Below are 17,783 nucleotides of genomic sequence, written 5' to 3'. Positions count from 1 at the left end.
TTCAGTTTCATTTTTGGAAGTTCTCTCTACCTTTCCTCAAATATGCAAGTTCACCAGGTGTTCAGAATGTGAGTTTGGTAGCAGTGTTATGAAATCTTAATGGTGCTTTTCCTCTCTGTCGCTCTCAACTAACTTCATCTGTGCTAGAACAGACTTGTGGGTAGTGCATTTGTTAGGTTCACAGTAAACTAAAATATCATTCATTTACTTCATCTCTATTTTTTTTGAGCAAAAATAAATGAAAAGACATAATTGTTCCTCAGCCACATCGTTTTAATTTTCATCTTAAAAACAACCATAGTCTGTTTGTTGTACTTTTATTTCCCCTGTCATTGGCTCTCTCTGATTTTCCTTTCTAATGTTCAATCGGGACTTTTCAAAAGCTTTTTAAGAAGCAACAGATTTAAAACTTATTTAAAATCATATTAAGGTTATAAACCAAAATAGGAGTGAACTTTTCAAAAGTGGTCCTAAAAAGGAAAGTAACATTATCTATAAGGAATAGCCAATTTCCCTGTATCCCTTAGTCGACCAGCTAGAAATTTCAATTAAAGAAGTTGAATGGTACAGATAATAAAGGACATAATCTACATCCTTTTTCCAGTAATGGGAAAGAGAGATGACGCAAAAGGTGATCCAATGATACCTGAGAGTCAACCTGTGTAAATTGTAAAAATATCTGTGGCGAAGTTACAATTAATATAGAACTGAAGGAGAACATGATACCAGTGGTTACATCCTTTGTCACTATTTAGCAGGAGTTTTGAATATTTATTCATTTCTTCTTTTATAAATCTCTGTTTTAAACACATATCATCACATAGGAATATTTCTAAAGAAGTAAGGGGATCTGGGGAAGGTAGGCAATAGTAGTTTATAGAGAGAAATGATGAAGCATAGAAAAGTATAGTGATTGAAACAGGAAGGTTTTGAAAAAATCTTTGAGAGGGATTCTTGTTATGAGAAGCAAGGAGTCAAAATATTTATTCCAAAAGGATTTTCTGAGCATCTATTCAGGTATTGTGTATATCAAGTATATGAAGGGATCCAAATAAAAGTCTCAATCCTATCAAGAAGCTCCTAACCCATTTGGGGTATAAGATAACAATAGCTTTAGAAAGCCCTAATGATGTGGATAAATCTCCCAAATATAATATTAAATGGAGAGAAACCAGATACAAAAAAATCTCAGATAGCAGTGGTTTAGTTATCATAAAAGCTTAAAAAAGGCAAAATCAATCTTTCTTTTAGAACGTTGGAATAGTGGTTATGCTTGAAGGAGGTTGTTACAGAAGATGGCACAAGGAGGTCCTGGGGCATTAGCTGTTTTCTGTTTCTTGATCTGGTTATTGCGTTCAGAGCGATGTTCATTTTGAGAGAATTTATCAAGTTATATCCTTATTATATATGCTAGGAGATTTTTGTTCTGTATATTACATTTTAAAAATGTATTGACACAAACCACAATTAGTTTAAGATTAAACAACTCATTTAAAGAAATCTTTTAAAAGAACATTTTGAGCAAATTCTTAAAGTGCTAAATGGTGAGAAAAGGCTGAAAGTTATTTGTGGTTGACAAAGTAGAGAATTATTTCCATAGAGGCAGGATATATGCAAGGAACTTGAGTAATAACAACTACAATAATTATAATAATGATAGTAACAAAATGACTATTATTATTTTTAATATTAATTAGACACATCTAAGCTGTTAACCTCAACTAATTTAAATCTTACAATTATACTCTGCTCTAGGTATTATATTTATCTACATTTTAATAATGCAAAAATTGAGATCCAGAGTGAAATAACTTTGATCTTAAGTTGGTAAAATAGGGTGGAAAAAATAACCATATGCATTTAACAGACTAAAGATAGATACTGTAAAATTATACAAGGTAGAATAAAAATGTGGAATGATGAGGAGGCTCTGTTCATACTTAAGTAAGCATATCTTGAGATATGCTCTGATATATCTCAGCTATGTCATGAGTCACTGAGAAACTGTGGAAAACAGCTCCAAATTGTGCCTCTGGAGGCTGGAGGCTGGTGTTCCCATCATCCATTGGATGACATTTGTCTTGGTGAGCTAGAAATTCTTCAGCTAGAAAAGACAAAGGAAAATGCTTAATATGGGAAGCTTTGAGGGTGTGAGGGACTGTGCACAGCATCATGTTAACTCAAGTGGTTATAACTATTAGGGTGGACTTTCAGGAGTGTCTGCTACAGTACCTCCCAACAAACCGGAGAGATTTCTGCACACATATTCTATCCAATAGCATTATCCTTTCCCGGCTTGAAAAGCCCAATAAATCAAAAGTAACTTCAGCATGACCTGTTTCACCCAAATATTACTTAGGCCCTGTTTCTCCTTCGGAAATTCATCCCCCTAAGTCACTCAAATTTCAACCATTTCTTATCTTTATGAAAAACAATGAAATACAAAACAAAACTAACTTTGTAAACTCTTCTCTATGAGATGTTATTTGGAACTCTGTTCTGAGTATTTCTTTCTCCTGCCAGGCAACAATATGAATAAATTCAGCCAAGAAAAAATTGGCTTCTCAATGTTGCTTTATTTAAATTTCCCTGAATAATTATATTAGGTTATACTTTAGGAAACGTAGTGGCTTATGTCATTTTTTCCTCTGAGTGTAAGCTGTTTATCTTCTGAAAAATGTTAATTGATTTGTAGAAGACTTTTCAACATTGAATATCATAGTATATATAATAGAGGATTATTTATGTAGCCACATGAGTTATCTTTTCTGAAATTTTTGTGTTTTGTATTTACATAGAAAGCCTTCTCAACACAAAACTCTCTTGCTAAATCATATTTCTCTGATCGAATGTTTGGATATATCCCTTAATATTTATAAACATTTATGTATATTAAACCATACAGATAACTCTAAATAAATTGAAGGTTATTGTGAATTTATCTGGAATATTCTAAACAGTTTGAATAACTAATAGGACATTTATTGAATAACTTACAGTTTTCCTACTGGTTTGCAATTCTACCTTTTATTAAGCATCATATCAGAGATAGAGAAGTTGGTTTATGGGATTTTTTTAGGTTTTTAGGCTTCTAGGTTTCTTTGTTTGTTTATTACAAATTACTCGTACTTTAAATTCCTATAATTTCACAATATCAATTTAATTTTTGATTTTAATTATGAGTACATAATAGTTGTATATATTTATTGGGCGTATGTATGCTGCTGGCATACGTTGTGTAATGATCAAATCAGGGTAACTAGAGTATCCATCACCTCCAGCTTTTATAATTTCTTTGTGTTAGGAACATTCCAATTCTACTCTTTTAGTCTCTTTAAAGTAATTATAATTACCCTATTGTGCTACCGAATACTTGATATTCATTCTATCTAACTCTATTTTGTACCCATGAGTACAAAAGTACCTATTTATACTCCTTATCCCTCACCCCGCTCTGTATTACACTTCCCAAACTCTGGTAACCATCGTTCTACTCTCTGTCTCCAAGAACTCAATTTTTTATATATAACACCCACATATAAGGGAGACCATGAAATATTTGTCTTTCTGTCTCTGGCTTATTTTACTTAAAATAATATCCTTCAGTTTCATCTATGCTGTTGCAAAAGACAGGATTTCATTTGTTTTGTGGCTGAATAATATTCCATTGTATATATGTACTGCATTTTCTTTATCTATTGATGAACACTTAGGTTGCTTTCATATCTTGGCTATTGTGAATAGTGGTGCAATAAATGTAAGAGTAGAGCTATCTCTTTGACATTCTGTTTCATTTCTTTTGGATATATACCCAGTGATGGGATTAACAGGTAGTATGTTAGTTCTATTTTAATTTTTTTGAGGAATCTCCATATTGTTCTCCATGGTGGTTGAACTAATTTACATTTCTACCAACAAGGTAGGAGGCTGTCTCCATATCCTTGCTAGCATTCATTATTACCTGTCTTTTTGACAAAAGCCATTTTAGTTGAAGTGCGATATCTCTTCATAGTTTTGATTTCTGTTTCTACAATGATTAGTGACGTTGATAATTTTTATATACCTTCTGGTATTTGTATATCTTCTTTTGATATATGTCAGTTTAGATGTTTTACTCATTTCTAAATTGAATTATTTCTTTTTCCTATTTAGTTGTTTCTGTGCCTTATATATTCTAGTTACTAATCCCTTGTCAAATAAGTATTTTGCAAATATTTTCTTCCATTCTGTGGGTTGTTGCCTCACTTTGTTGATTGCTTATTTGCTGTACAGAAGTGTTTCCACATGATGTGAGCCCATTTGTCCATTTTTGCTTTGGTTGCCCGTGCTTTTGAGGTCTTACTCAAGAAATATTTGCCCAGATCAATGTCCTGGAGTATTTCCCCAAAATTTTCTTCCAGTAGTTTTATAGTTTCAGGTCCTAAATTTAAGTTTTAATCAATTTTGGTTTGATTTTCATATATGGTGAAAGAAAGGAGTCTAGTTTCATTCTTCTGCAAATGGATATCCAGTTTTCCCAGCACCATTTATTGAAGAGAATTTTCAAGTGTACATTCTTGGCAGCTTTGTTGAAAATGAGCTGATTATAAATCAGCCTTGCCCATCTTGAGGCCTGCAAGCCACATGTGGCCCAGGATAGCTTTAAATGCAGCCCAATACAAATTCATAAACTTTCTTAAAACATTATGAGCTTTTTTTTTTTTGCTCATCAGCTATTATTAATGTTAATGTATTTATTTGTGTGGCCCAAGACAAATCTTCCAATGTGGCCTGGGGAAGCTGGAAGATTAGACACTTCTGCAATGCATGGATTTATTTCCGGGCTCTCTATTCTGTTCCATTGGTCTATGTGGCTGTGTTTAGACCAGCAGCATATTATTTTAGTTGCTACAGTTTTGTAGTATAATTTATAAGTCATGCTTCCAGTTTTGTTCCTTTGGCACAGTATGGCTTTGACTATTACGGGTTTTTGTGATTCCATATAAATTTTAGAATTTTTTCCTATTTCTATGAAGAATGTCATGAGTATTTTGACAGTTTGCAATCCATGTGTAGATTGCTTTGGGTAATATTGACATTTTAACAATGTCGATTCCCCCAACCCAGAATATTGAGTATATTTCAATTGTTTTGTGTGTCCTCTTCAATTTCTTTCATTAACGTTTTGTAGTTTTTGTGTTAGAGCTCTTTCGAATTCACTTTGGTTAAGTTGATTCCTAGGTATTAATTTTATTTGTAGCCCTTGTAAATGGGGTTAATTTCTTGGTTCCATTTTCAGATTGTTTGCAATTGACATATAAAAATGCTACTGATTTTTATATGTTGATTTTATAACCTACAATCCTACTGAATTTGCTTGTCAGTTCTACCGGGTTTTTTTTGTGTGGATTTTTTAAGTTTTTATAAATATGAGAACATGTTGCCCGCAAACAAGGATAATTTGATTTCTTCCCTTTCAACTAGGATGTCCTTTATTCCACTTTTTTTTTTTTTTTTTTTTTGTTCAAATTGCTCTGGCTAGGACTTCCAGCACTACGTTGAATAAAAGCAGTGTAAGTGGGCTTCTTTGTCTTGTTCCAGATCTTAGAAGAAATTTTCAGTTTTTCCCATTCAGTGTGATACTAGCTGTGGGTTGGTCATATTTGATTTTAATTGTTTTGAGGTATATTTCTTCTAGACACAGTCCTCTGAGCATCTTTATCATGAGGAGATATTGAATTTTATCAAATACTTTGTGACACCAATTGAAATGATCATATAGTTTTGTCTTTCACTTTGCTGATATGATGTATCCCATTTATTGATATGCATGTGTTGAAACATGCTTGTGTTCCTGAGATGAACACAAGCTTGGTTTGAGATAATCCTGCTTGATTATCACAAATGATCTTTTTAGTGTATTGTTGAATTTGGTTTGCTCTTATTTTGTTGAAATTTTTTGCATCTATTTTTGTCAGAGATATTGTCCTGTAGTTTTCTTTTAAGTTGTGTCTTTTTCTGGTTTTTGTATCAAGGTAATACTGACCTCAGAATGAGTTTGGATGTATTCTCTCCTTTTTCATTTTTGGAATAGTTTGAGTAGGATTAGTATTAGTTCTTCCTTACATGTTTCACAGAACTCAGCAGTGAAGTAATCAGTTTTTGGGTTTTCCTTTGATGGGAGATATTTTATTACTGCTTCTATCTCATTAGAATCTTGGTAGGTTGTATGTTTCTAGGAGTGTTTTCATTTCTTTGAAGTTTTCCACCTTAATGGCAAAAAGTTGATTTTAATAGTCTCTAATAATCCTTTGAATTTCTGAAGTGTCACTTATAATGGCTTTTTTTCATCTCAGATTTAATTGATCTGAGTGGCCTGTTTTTATCTGGTTAAGGGTTTGTTCATTTTGCTAATTTAAAAAAAAATCAACTTTTTTTCATTTATATTTTGATTTTTAAGTCTCAATTTCATTTATTTCTGCTCTTTATTACTTCTTATTCTTCTGTTTTCAGTTGGTTTGCTTTTGCTTTTCTAGTTCTGTAAGATGTATTATTAGGTTTTTTATTTGAACTTTTTCTACTTTATTGACATAGGCAGGTAGCATTGTGAAATTCCCTCTTAGTAGTGCTTCTGCTGTAGCCTGTAGGTTTTGGTATGTTGTGTTTCCATTTTCATTTCTTTCAGGAAATCTTTAATTTGCTTCTTCTTCCACTTTTTTTTTTTTTTTGATGGGTGGGGAGATTGTAGGGGACAGTGTTTCACTCCCATTATCCAGGCTGGATTCTAATAGCACAATCTCAGCTCAAAGCAGCTTCTGCCTCCCAGGGTCAAGTGATTCTCCTGCCTCTGCCTCCCAAGTACCTGGGACTACAACCACAGGCCAGACCAATGAATTTTTGTTTTTCTGTAGATATGGGGTTTCACCGTGTTGCCCAGGCTGGTCTCAAACTCCTGAGCTCAAGTGATCTGACTGCCTCAGCCTCCCAAAGTGCATATTGTTTAACTTCTGTGTGTTTGTATAGTTTCCAATGTTTCTCTTGTTATTGATTTTTGGTTTTGCTTAATCGTGGTCAGAAAAGATACTTGGTATAATTTTAATTATTTGAATTATTTAAGGCATATTTTGTGACCTAGCATGGTCTATAATTAAGAATGTTCCATGTGCTGAGAAGAAAAATATGTATTCTGTACCCTTGTACAAAATGTTCTGTAAATATTTATGAGTTTCATTTAGTCTATATTGCAGATAAAATCAGATTTTTTTTTATAGTTGATTTTCTCGATGATCTATCCAATACTGAAAGTGGGGTGTTGAAGTTCCTAGCTACAGTTATATTGGGGTCTATTTCTCTCTTTAACTCTAATAGTATTTGCTTTCTATATCTGAGTGCTAGAGTGTTGGGTGCATATATATTTACAATTATTGTACCCTATCACTGAATTGATCCCTTTATCATTACATAATTACCTTGTCTCTTTTAACAATTTTTATCTTGAAATCTATTTTATTTGATATAAGTATAACTAGGCCTGTTTTTATGGGGGTTTCTATATGCATAAATGTTTTTCCATCCCTCTATATTTAGTTTCCCTTTGTCTTCACCTATAAAGATGAAATAAGTTTCTAGTAAAGAGCATATAGGTGAGTCTTGTTTTTTAATTCATTCAGCCACTCTGCATCATCTGGTTTGAGAATTTAGTCCATTTAAATGTAATGCTACTATTGGTAGGTAAAACTTATTACTGCCATTTTTTAATTTGTTTTCTGGTTGTTTCATTTTTTTAAGTCTTCTTTCCTTCTTTATTGCTTCCTTCCTTCCTTCTTGCCTGCCTCCCTCCCTCCCTCTATCTCTCCCTCCTTTCCTTTCTTCCTTTCTTTCTTCCTTCCTTCCCTCCTTCCCCCTTCCTTCCCTCCTTCCTTCCTTCCTTTCTTCCTCCCTCCTTTGTATAGAAATGACTTTTTGTGACAATATGTTTTAATTTCTTCCTTTTTGTGTATTATGTATCTGTTATAGCTTTTTGTTTTGTGGTTACCATGAGGCTTGCAAAAATATTTTATAATAAATTACTCAAACAGATGACAACTTAACTCTGATTGCAAAGAAAGAAAAACAAAACACTTTTTAAAAGTCTACCCTTTAATTCCATTTTTCCTTCTTTTTGACATTTGATTGTTTCTATTTGTATGTTTTTATACTCTCTATATCTTAAAAAATTGTTGTAGTTATTTTGGATAGGTTTGCCTTTTAGTTGTTTAACTGAAGATATAAGTGGTTTACACGCCAAAATTATGGTGTTAGAATAGCTTATCTTTTTTGGGTACTTACTATTTCCAGGGAGATTTTTATATTCAGGTGATTTCTTTTGGTTAAGCAGCATCATTTTCTTTCTGATTGAAGAACTCATTTTAGCATTTCTTATGAGGTAGGTCTGGTGTTGAAATCCCTCAGCTTTTATTTGTCCTGGAAAGTCTATTTCTTCTTCATGTTTTAAGGATAATTTTGCCAGATATAATATTCTATGTTGGATTTTATTTCCCCACCACTTTTAATATGTTATCCTACTCTCTCTTCACCTGTAAAGTTTCCACTGATAAGGCTACTACCAGACATATGGGAGCTCCTTTATATGGTATTTGCTTATTTTCTTTTAAGGATTTTAGTGTCCATTTTTTATCTTTGACCTTTGAAAATTTTATCATTTCATGGCTTGAGGTGGTTTTAGCTTGGTTGAATCTGCTTGATATTCTATAAACTTTTGGGGCAAAAATATTCATCTCTCTCTCTATGCTTGGAAAGTTATCTGTTATTATTTCTCTGAATGAACTTTCTACTTTGATATCTCTCTTTCTCTCTCTCTCTCTCTCTCCTCTCAACCTCTATAAGGTCAGGAGTAACTCTTAGATTTTCCCCTTTGAGGCTTTTTTTCCTAGATCTTGTAGGTGTGTGTCTTTATTTTTTTTCTTCTCTCTCTGTGTATTTTCATGTAGACTGTCTTCAAGTTTGCTAATTCTTTTTTTGTGCTTAATTAATTCTGCTTTTAGGAGGCTGACATATTTTTCAGTTCACCAATTGAATTTTTTAATTCCAGAATTTCTGCTTGGTTTTTAAAAATTATTATTCCAGTCTTTTGTTGTGTTTCTCTGATAGAGTTCTGAATTCTCTGTGTTGTCTTGAAATACATTGACCTTCCTATAGACAGCTACTTTGAATCCTCTGTCTGAAAGGTCACATATCTCCAACACTCTAAGATTGGTCACTGGTGCTTTCTTTAGTTTATTTGAAGATGTCGTGTTTTCCTTCATGTTCTTAATGCTTGTGGACATTTCCCAGTGTCTGGGCGTTGAGGAGTTACTTACTTATTTTAATCTTCAGAGTCTAGGCTCGTTTGTAGTAGTGCCTCAGAAGGCTTGCCATGTGTTTAGAAGGGATTGGGTGCTGTGATCTAAACCCGTAGTCATTGCATCTGTATCAACACTAGGGGGCGCCCTAAGCTCAGAAATGCTGCACCCTTTATGGCGTCCTAGAGGGAGTGGCAGGCTTGAATAAGTTAAGAAAGTAAATTTGTGAAGCCTTCTATATTTTTTGGAAACTATCATTCTCAGCAAACTAACACAGGAACAGAAAACCAAACACTGCATGTTCTCACTCATAAGTGGGAGTTGAACAAAGAGAACACATGGACACAGGGAGGGGAACATCACACATCGGGGGCCTGTTGCAGGGGTTGGAGGAAAGGGGAGGGAGAACATTGGGACAAACACCTAATGCATGCAGGGCTTAAAACCTAGATGACGGGTCGATAGGTGCAGCAAACCACCATGGCACATGTATACCTATGTAACAAACCTGCATGTTCAGCGCATATATCCCAGAACTTAAAGTAAAATTAAAAAAAAATTTTAAATGAAAGAATTCCCTGGGTTACTAGGCAAACTCTCTCACTCTCTTTCATCTCTTTCCCCTAATCAGAAGGAATTTCTCATCATGTTAGGCTTCCTGGAGTTGGGGGAGGGGTGATGCAAGCACTTCTATGGCCACCACAGCTGGGACTGTGCTGGGTCATCCCTGAGGGCGGCACAGTACTGGGTCTTGTCCAAGGCTAATGGTTACGACTACCTCGCTACTACTGATGTTTAATCAAGGACCAATGGCTCTTTTGTCAGTAGATGGCAAATCCAGCCAGAAATGGGTCCTTTCCTTCAGGATAGTAGATTCCCTTCTGGCCCAGGGTGGGTCTAGAAATGTCATTCAAGAGCTCAGACCTGGAATTAGCAGTTTCAGAAATCTTTACTACTTTACTGTAGCTGAGCTGGGACCCAAGTTGCATGACAGTATTTCTGTACTCTTCCCTGTCCTTTTCCAAGTGAAGAGTCTCCTTCTGAGCTGTACTGACTGGAGGAGGGGGAGGGGTGAGGTAGGCACTCCTTGGTTGCCATAGCTGGTGTTGCAATGGGTCGTGTACAACCCAAGTCCATTGCCTCTGAGACCAGTGCAACTGGGACCAGGGCTTGCCCAATAACTGTAATCCTATGGCCAGACTGCCTCTGAAATTTATTCTGCTCTCCAGGCCACTTCAGTCAGTCAGTGATGAAAGTGTCACGGAGTGTCAGGGACTTGGTTTTCTTTGTCTTCTTCTTCTTCTTTTTTTTTTTTTGAGATAGAGTTTCACTCTTGTTGCCCAGGCTGGAGTGCAATGGTGTGACCTCGGCTCACTGCAACCTCCACCTCCCAGGTTCAAGCCATTCTCCTGACTCAGCCTCCCAAGTAGCTGGGATGACAGGCATGTGCCACCATGCACAGCTAATTTTTTTATATTTTTAGTAGAGATGGGGTTTCTTCATGTCGGTCAGTCTGGTCTCGAATTCCCCATCTCAGGTGATCCACCAACCTCAGCCTCCCAAAGTGCTGAGATTAGAGGTGTCAGCCACTGCAGCCGGCCAGGGACTTGGTTTTCTTTCAAGTCTGGCCCAGTCTAGTTGCTCCCTCTGTGGCACCAGCAGAATTCTGCTGTGTTGTGTTTCACTGTGACAGAGCAGTACTGAGTTCGATGCAAAACTCCTCACTCACTGGGCTCTCTCCCCCAAGCACACAGATTCTCTCTGCAGGACACTGCCAGGGGAGTTGGGAGAGGGGTGGTGTAGGCAACGGAGACTGTCTCTCCTACCCTTTTCAATACCTTTTTCCTTGTATTATGTTAGAAGAAGATTCTGTGATCACTCACCTGATTTTTGCTTCTTATGAAAGTGCTTTTCTGTGTGAATAGGTATTTCATTTGGTGTTCCCACAGGGAGATACTTGCAGGAGGTTTCTATGTAGCCATCTTTCTATACATTTCTCTCTCTTACAATAATCTTCAAACTTTGGAAACCATGGTTCACCCATTGTTTATCTTTTGAACAAATATGTAAGATGTTTATCTTTACTTTTTCTTTCAAATATAATTAGTTTTGCACAAATTCCCATTGTGGAGTTGCTTAGAAGTACATTGAATATATTTATTTATTTGGGTAAATTGACATCTTTAGAATTTTTAGTCTTTTTACCCAGGGTTTTGTCATGTCTCTCTCTCTCTCACCACTTTTAGGGACTTCGGTAAAATGTTACTGTTTTTATCTTCTAGATTTTACGTAATTGTGGTAGTTTTATTCTTAAGTATTTTATATATTTTTGTGGCCTGAGTTAGATGTATTTTATAATTTTTGTACCTATTACAGTTACTTCACAGTAACATACAGAAATGTTATTGCATTTTATAATTTTTGTGTCTATTGCAATTATTTCACAGTAACATACAGAAATGTTATTTAATTATCTTTAGTGTTTTTTTTCCAAATACCTTAGTGATACATGTTTCAAAATAGCTAATAAAGAGTGTCGACATCACTGACTAAACAATTTTTCATTTTCCAATTAACCCTGATGCCTACTAAATCATAGGTATTAATAATATTAATCCTGAATCATAAATTATTTATTTCTTATTGTATCTTACAATGTACTGTGGCATTATGGCGCCTTCATTTTATTTTTATGTATTTAATTTCTTTCAGAGGAATTTAAAATCACTTTTCCAAATTTCTAAAATAAGAAATTATGTTTCCGATTGGAAATACATCACTTTTTAAGGACTTATATGGCAAATGTTCAAACTTTTTGTTCTATAATATGCCAAGCATTTAATTTCTTTTTAGTATATTTAATATTTGATGTTTTTTTCTTCATGTATGACCCATACTTTTCCGTTTGTGCTTATTCTAATTATTTTGTGGCTATACTTGCTACTGTTAATGAAGGGGTTTCCCATGATATATTTTGAACTAACCTTTGTAGCAAATACAGTTATTAATTTTCATGTTCATTATTTTTCTTATACTCACCTATTACACTAAGCTTTCTTTGCAAACCTAACCATTTAACATTTAAATGCCATGTGGGATTATACATGTAATGATAGTTCCTCTATTATTTTATTGTTTTTTCCTGCTTTCATACAATAACTTAATACTTAGAACAACATAGATAATACAGGTAATAGTATAAATCATCAATTTTTTCATAAATTAGGCTGAAAAGTCTCCAGTGTGGTGATGATTAATGTGCTAGGGCAACAAAATTCTTTAAAAACCTTACAAGAGCTCTGAACCCTGTTGTCTATCATGAGATTCAAAAAATCTTAACTGTGTTCAGAAAATTCAGATATGTGTGGAAACTCTCAAAGAGCATTTACCCTAATTTAGTAGTCATAGTATTTTTTCGTATCTGAGATATATGTAATACTATTTTTATTTGAACTTAGAAATATGTAACATAATGAAGGAGATTCATTGTATTATTATCAGGATATACACATATTCTGCATAGACATTCTAAAAGAAATAACATTGATAATATTAAAATCTGATGAAAAATATACTATGGGAATTCTTAAATTGGAAAGTGTTTATGCATCTGTTAATATAGCTTTTAAGTCATTGCTTCATTTGCCAATGTTAGTATAGGATTCAAGTTTGATCAAATAACTTTGAAGTAACACCATCCAAAGCAAATAAAAATAATTAGAATATTCTTTATTAGAATGTTCATAAGATCTAGTCCTCTCTATTTGAAAGGAGATATTTTAAAAACACCCATACTTCTATTTGTGCTAATGTAGTATGTAAATGAGCATAATTATACTGACAGTCCTAACAAGAGAAAAGTCAATTCAATAGGCACCTTTTTGCAGAAATGCATGATAGAGGTCCTACATTAAAGGAAGATACAGCATAGAGACGTTTTCAATGGGAAATTTTCTGTTCAACTACCTGAATTCCGCTGTGCATATGGTATTGCATACAGTCCTGAAGCACTGCCATGATCTATCTACACACACAGTCTCTAGCCTTTTTAAAGTTACTGTAGTTTTCTTGTCAGATATGAAGCAAATATTATACTGGTGCCAGCATCTCAAGAAGCAATATCTATGTCTTTTAGATACTTACACTTTGGCACAAATACAGCTGTGAATGCAGAACAGATGACAATTAACTGATGCTGTGTTTTCATATTTATATGATCTCTAAGTGGGAGCATGTTTATTATGTCTGTCTGAGAAATGCACTTCACTTCTGTCATCCCTCCAATATAGCTGTGCTTCCTATCTACAAATCAATAAACCTTAAAAGTGTGTTGTAAGAGTTACAGTACGTTTCTCCAGGGAGAAATTGTCGCGTTAGGCTTTTGCCGGTTTTTGACACTATACCAATTTCATTTGACAATGAATTGAAAGTTGAACAGTGCACTGAGCCATGCTAGTAATTTGATACTATCCTTGAAATATTGCCTTTCAACCTTGACCAGGAAGCTGTTATTTGTGAAAGCTGGCCTATGTTCCTTCTGATGTCATAAGTTTGGTTTCTTCATGAGAGGGAGATTAAGAATGCATAGTTTACTATAAACACATTAGAGTCTTGCTATTGTTACTGCCCATAAAGTTTTTGACACTGTATTTCTAAGACAGCAGAGTTGACACTAGTTCTTCATTAATAACATTAACCATACTTCCCCCTCCCCCACAATTGCTTCTATTATCTGGCTACCTACAACATTTTCTCAAATCTAGGCTCTTCAACTGTTGTCTATAGGGAACTTCAATAAACTAAGATGCATTTTCTTCAACTGTGATTAAAAATACTGACAAAACTACAGTTGTTGCCAAATGTAAATTGTTATACAAATTTCAGTGCCTTGATTTTATTACCCCAAACAGTGAGGATTTTTCACTATAGCATCTCACAATGGAAACTCGATGGAATCTGTTTTCATCTTTCAAGATGCCATTTCTAAAGACTTCATCTCTGTATCAGAAAGTTCAATAAAGCAAGCCTATAACATGAGAAATTTGATGTAAATGTAGAGCATGGCTGAAATGATCTCATTGGAGACACTGATGAACAATTTCTTCTAAAATGAAAATTACATAATTATGAAAATGAGAACTATTACGAAGACTCAAAAATGCCAGGAACTGTCCAAAATCAAGTAATGCCCTTGGAAATCTGAAAATGGCAACTGATGGATGCAGAATGAGAAGGCTGTATGTAAGTGTGTCTTTCTTAAGAGCTTTTCTTTAGGCCTTAGATCTCTGCTGAAAGAGGAGGAATGCAGGACACACATTGTGACGAGTGAGGAATGTTTACAATGCAGAATGCTTTTCATGGCCCAATAATTGATACGAATGTATCTGTCTGATAAAACATATAAGATGGAAATTTAAAGTTTTTATAGTGGTATTCACTAAGCACTATAGGTGATTCGAGAAAGTATCAAATTGGATTTAACTCCTACTAATTTTATATGGATTGGGAATTTATCAGAAAATTAGCAATGCAAAGTCCAGACTTGGTGCCTGTCTGATGCATTTATGTCTGCTTCAGTTTACTAGTATAAGAATAATATGCTGTAAAATACCAGCCAAACAGCAAACATACAGGAATGCCTGTCTTTGTATACTTGCAAGTTTGTGGTCCTCACCTTTGTTTAATTGTGCTTTGCTTAATAAAGTACATGATTAAATAGTTTGAACATTTTTTTTACTGTTTGGAGTAAATTTTTAGAAATTTGGAATCCAAAATACAGGACTTGAAATAGCTCTGTTAAACTCTGATAAGAGAAAGAAAATTCCAGCAGGTTAAACACTGATAAGAGAAAGAAAAGATTGAAGGAATGTTCTTAATTATTTCAAAAGATAAGGAAATATAAGTATTTCCATTTTTAAACTTATAGGAAGAAATATTGGGTGCATGAATAATTTCTAGTGTGCAAAAATTGTGTGTTTCTCTCTAAACACATTAAGAGGAATGAAGTATATGACAGGGAGATACTTGAGCAAGAAGAGCACTTCATGAACTGCTTTAAGATTAGAGGAATCATTTGGAAAATTGTGAACACCTAAATATAGTCATGCAGAAAAATGTTACTCTTTTGAAAGGAGGGGTTAAGTCTAGCTCTATCATTATGATGAAACCGGAGAGTGAAAAGCAGAGAAACTAAATAGCTTACAAGGAAAGTCTTAGGCAAAAAGGGAACACACACATACCCACATTTTTAAGTGTTCAGGGTTTCAAAATATCTGTTATTTTTATTCTGCTAAGGAAATGAGAGGTAACGGGGGAAAAAAAGGCAAAAACGTTCAGATCTAGAGAGACACAGACTTTTCTAAATATCCAGAACTTTCATTTCTCAATGTACTTGAGAACTCTGTTGGCTTATATAATGTGCAATGCAGAATAGATACATATCCACCAAATTTCTATACAAATATACAATCAATTTACAACAGGACCACCATAATAAATAGAATTTCATGATGATGAGGTTTATGGGTTTCAAATGGAGTACCAAAGAACAAATGTGTGTTTTAAGTTTGGAGAAGACAAGATGTTGTTTTGAGAAAGTCCCTGTGTGATTCTGGTATGTGTATTGATTGATGGGCATTCACATCTGTTATGGGTTCAATTGTATTCCCTAAAAATTCACATACTAAAGAATTAACTCCCAATGCCTCAGAATATGACTGTATTTGGATCTAAGGTCTCCAAAGAGGCAAGTGTTTAAATGAGATCATTAGGGTGGGCCCAAATACAATACGACCAGTGTTCTTATAAGAAAAAAATTGGACAGAGATATGCACAAAGAGAAGTTTATTTGAAGACACGGGAAGAGGGTGGCCATCTACAAGCCAAAAACAAAACAAAAAAAAACTATGTTTAAGAATAAATACACCCTTCCAATACCTTGATAAAGGAGTCTGGCATCCATACTTGTGAAAAAAAATAATGTATGTGGCTTAAGCCACCCAGTCTGTGATACTTGTTATGGCTGACTCAGCAAACTAATAGCGCCTCCTCAAAAGAAGAGAGGATATATTCTTTGGAAATTTTAGTTGTCTTCTGTACTTTATCAGAGACTGAAATAAATTAATAAATTGTACAAGGGACATAATTCCAAAATATAAAATAACTTTCCACACTAAACCAGTAGTCCATAAGGAAGGAAAATTATCCTATGCTGAAATTCTGTATTTAGTGAAAGGGACAAAGCTTTCAATGAAGATCATAGCAGCCATGAGGATTCTAAATAGCATTGTTTGCATGAACTTTTGATAGTCCTTTGGATTCACTGATGAAACAATGTTTAGGATAAACTTTTATAAAATTCTAAAGAGAACTGGCTTTTCTTTGGACGTTACCAACACAAATACTGATCCATTATTGCCTATAACTTCATTTATTTGAGCAGTTGCTCAGTAGAGCACTGAGGGCGTAGGTAAGGACTGTCATATGGAAGGCACTCAACACATGTTTGTGGAATACATTTGCACAATGAACAATGGTAACTTTCACATACATTTCACTACTTAGATTTTATTGAAAATATTATGTTCCGTGGAAAAGATGACCAGGAAAATCTGTTTGCAAATTGGCTGTGGTTGTTCTTCTCTTTCAAGTGTTCACCAAAATAATTATGTCCTCCTGGTATTAGCTCTATAATTCTAGGCTTCCTATTAAATGACACGTTTAGAAATTTGTGATTTATATTTATTTAGAGGAAACTATATGTATTTCGAGGACAAGTTTGTTCAAATAGACTATTGTAGCAATTATATAAATAAATTATAGCATCATAAATACTGCAGAAGTAAAAATGTATGAGCAATTACATTCATTGGCAGCTAATATGAGTTATAATAAATACTATTAAGTTTTTATTTCTTTATAGTCTATTTTCTGAAAAATTTCAAAGAAGCATAACAGATTAGCACTCATTGGACTGGGAACTCATGCCTAGAATTGCATTTTGTAATTTTTATTATAAATTGAAATACCTAGATTTATTTACTATAAATCAAAGATATTAGGCAAATATCTTGAGAATTGAATTTTGGTGTCTTGGTGGAAAGCAGTAAGAGATCTTAAGAATCTATTTGACTTGTGATGATTCCAGGCTAGTTCTTCCTAAATTTATAAAAACATATCACACTATTTTAAAACATTGTGCTTCACAGTTATTTAAGGTTTCTTATTGAGACACTGAAGAGTTATGTATGATTTTGTGATGATAATTAATAGAAAGAGCATTATGACCTTTCAGCTGCTCCTTTAACTTCTCTCAGCCTCAGTCCTAATCTATGAAATGAGAATAACTATAACTGACATGCTTTGCTTAGAAGATTTTGTAAAGGTAAAATAAAATGATGCATGTGTAAGGTGTTTAGATAAAAACACCATATTGGTACAGGTAAAATTATTGTTAATTCACCT

This window comes from Callithrix jacchus, chromosome 3, assembly GCF_049354715.1.
Source record: "Callithrix jacchus isolate 240 chromosome 3, calJac240_pri, whole genome shotgun sequence".
In the NCBI taxonomy this organism is placed as follows: domain Eukaryota; kingdom Metazoa; phylum Chordata; class Mammalia; order Primates; family Cebidae; genus Callithrix; species Callithrix jacchus.
Note: the sequence above shows the minus strand (reverse complement) of the source record.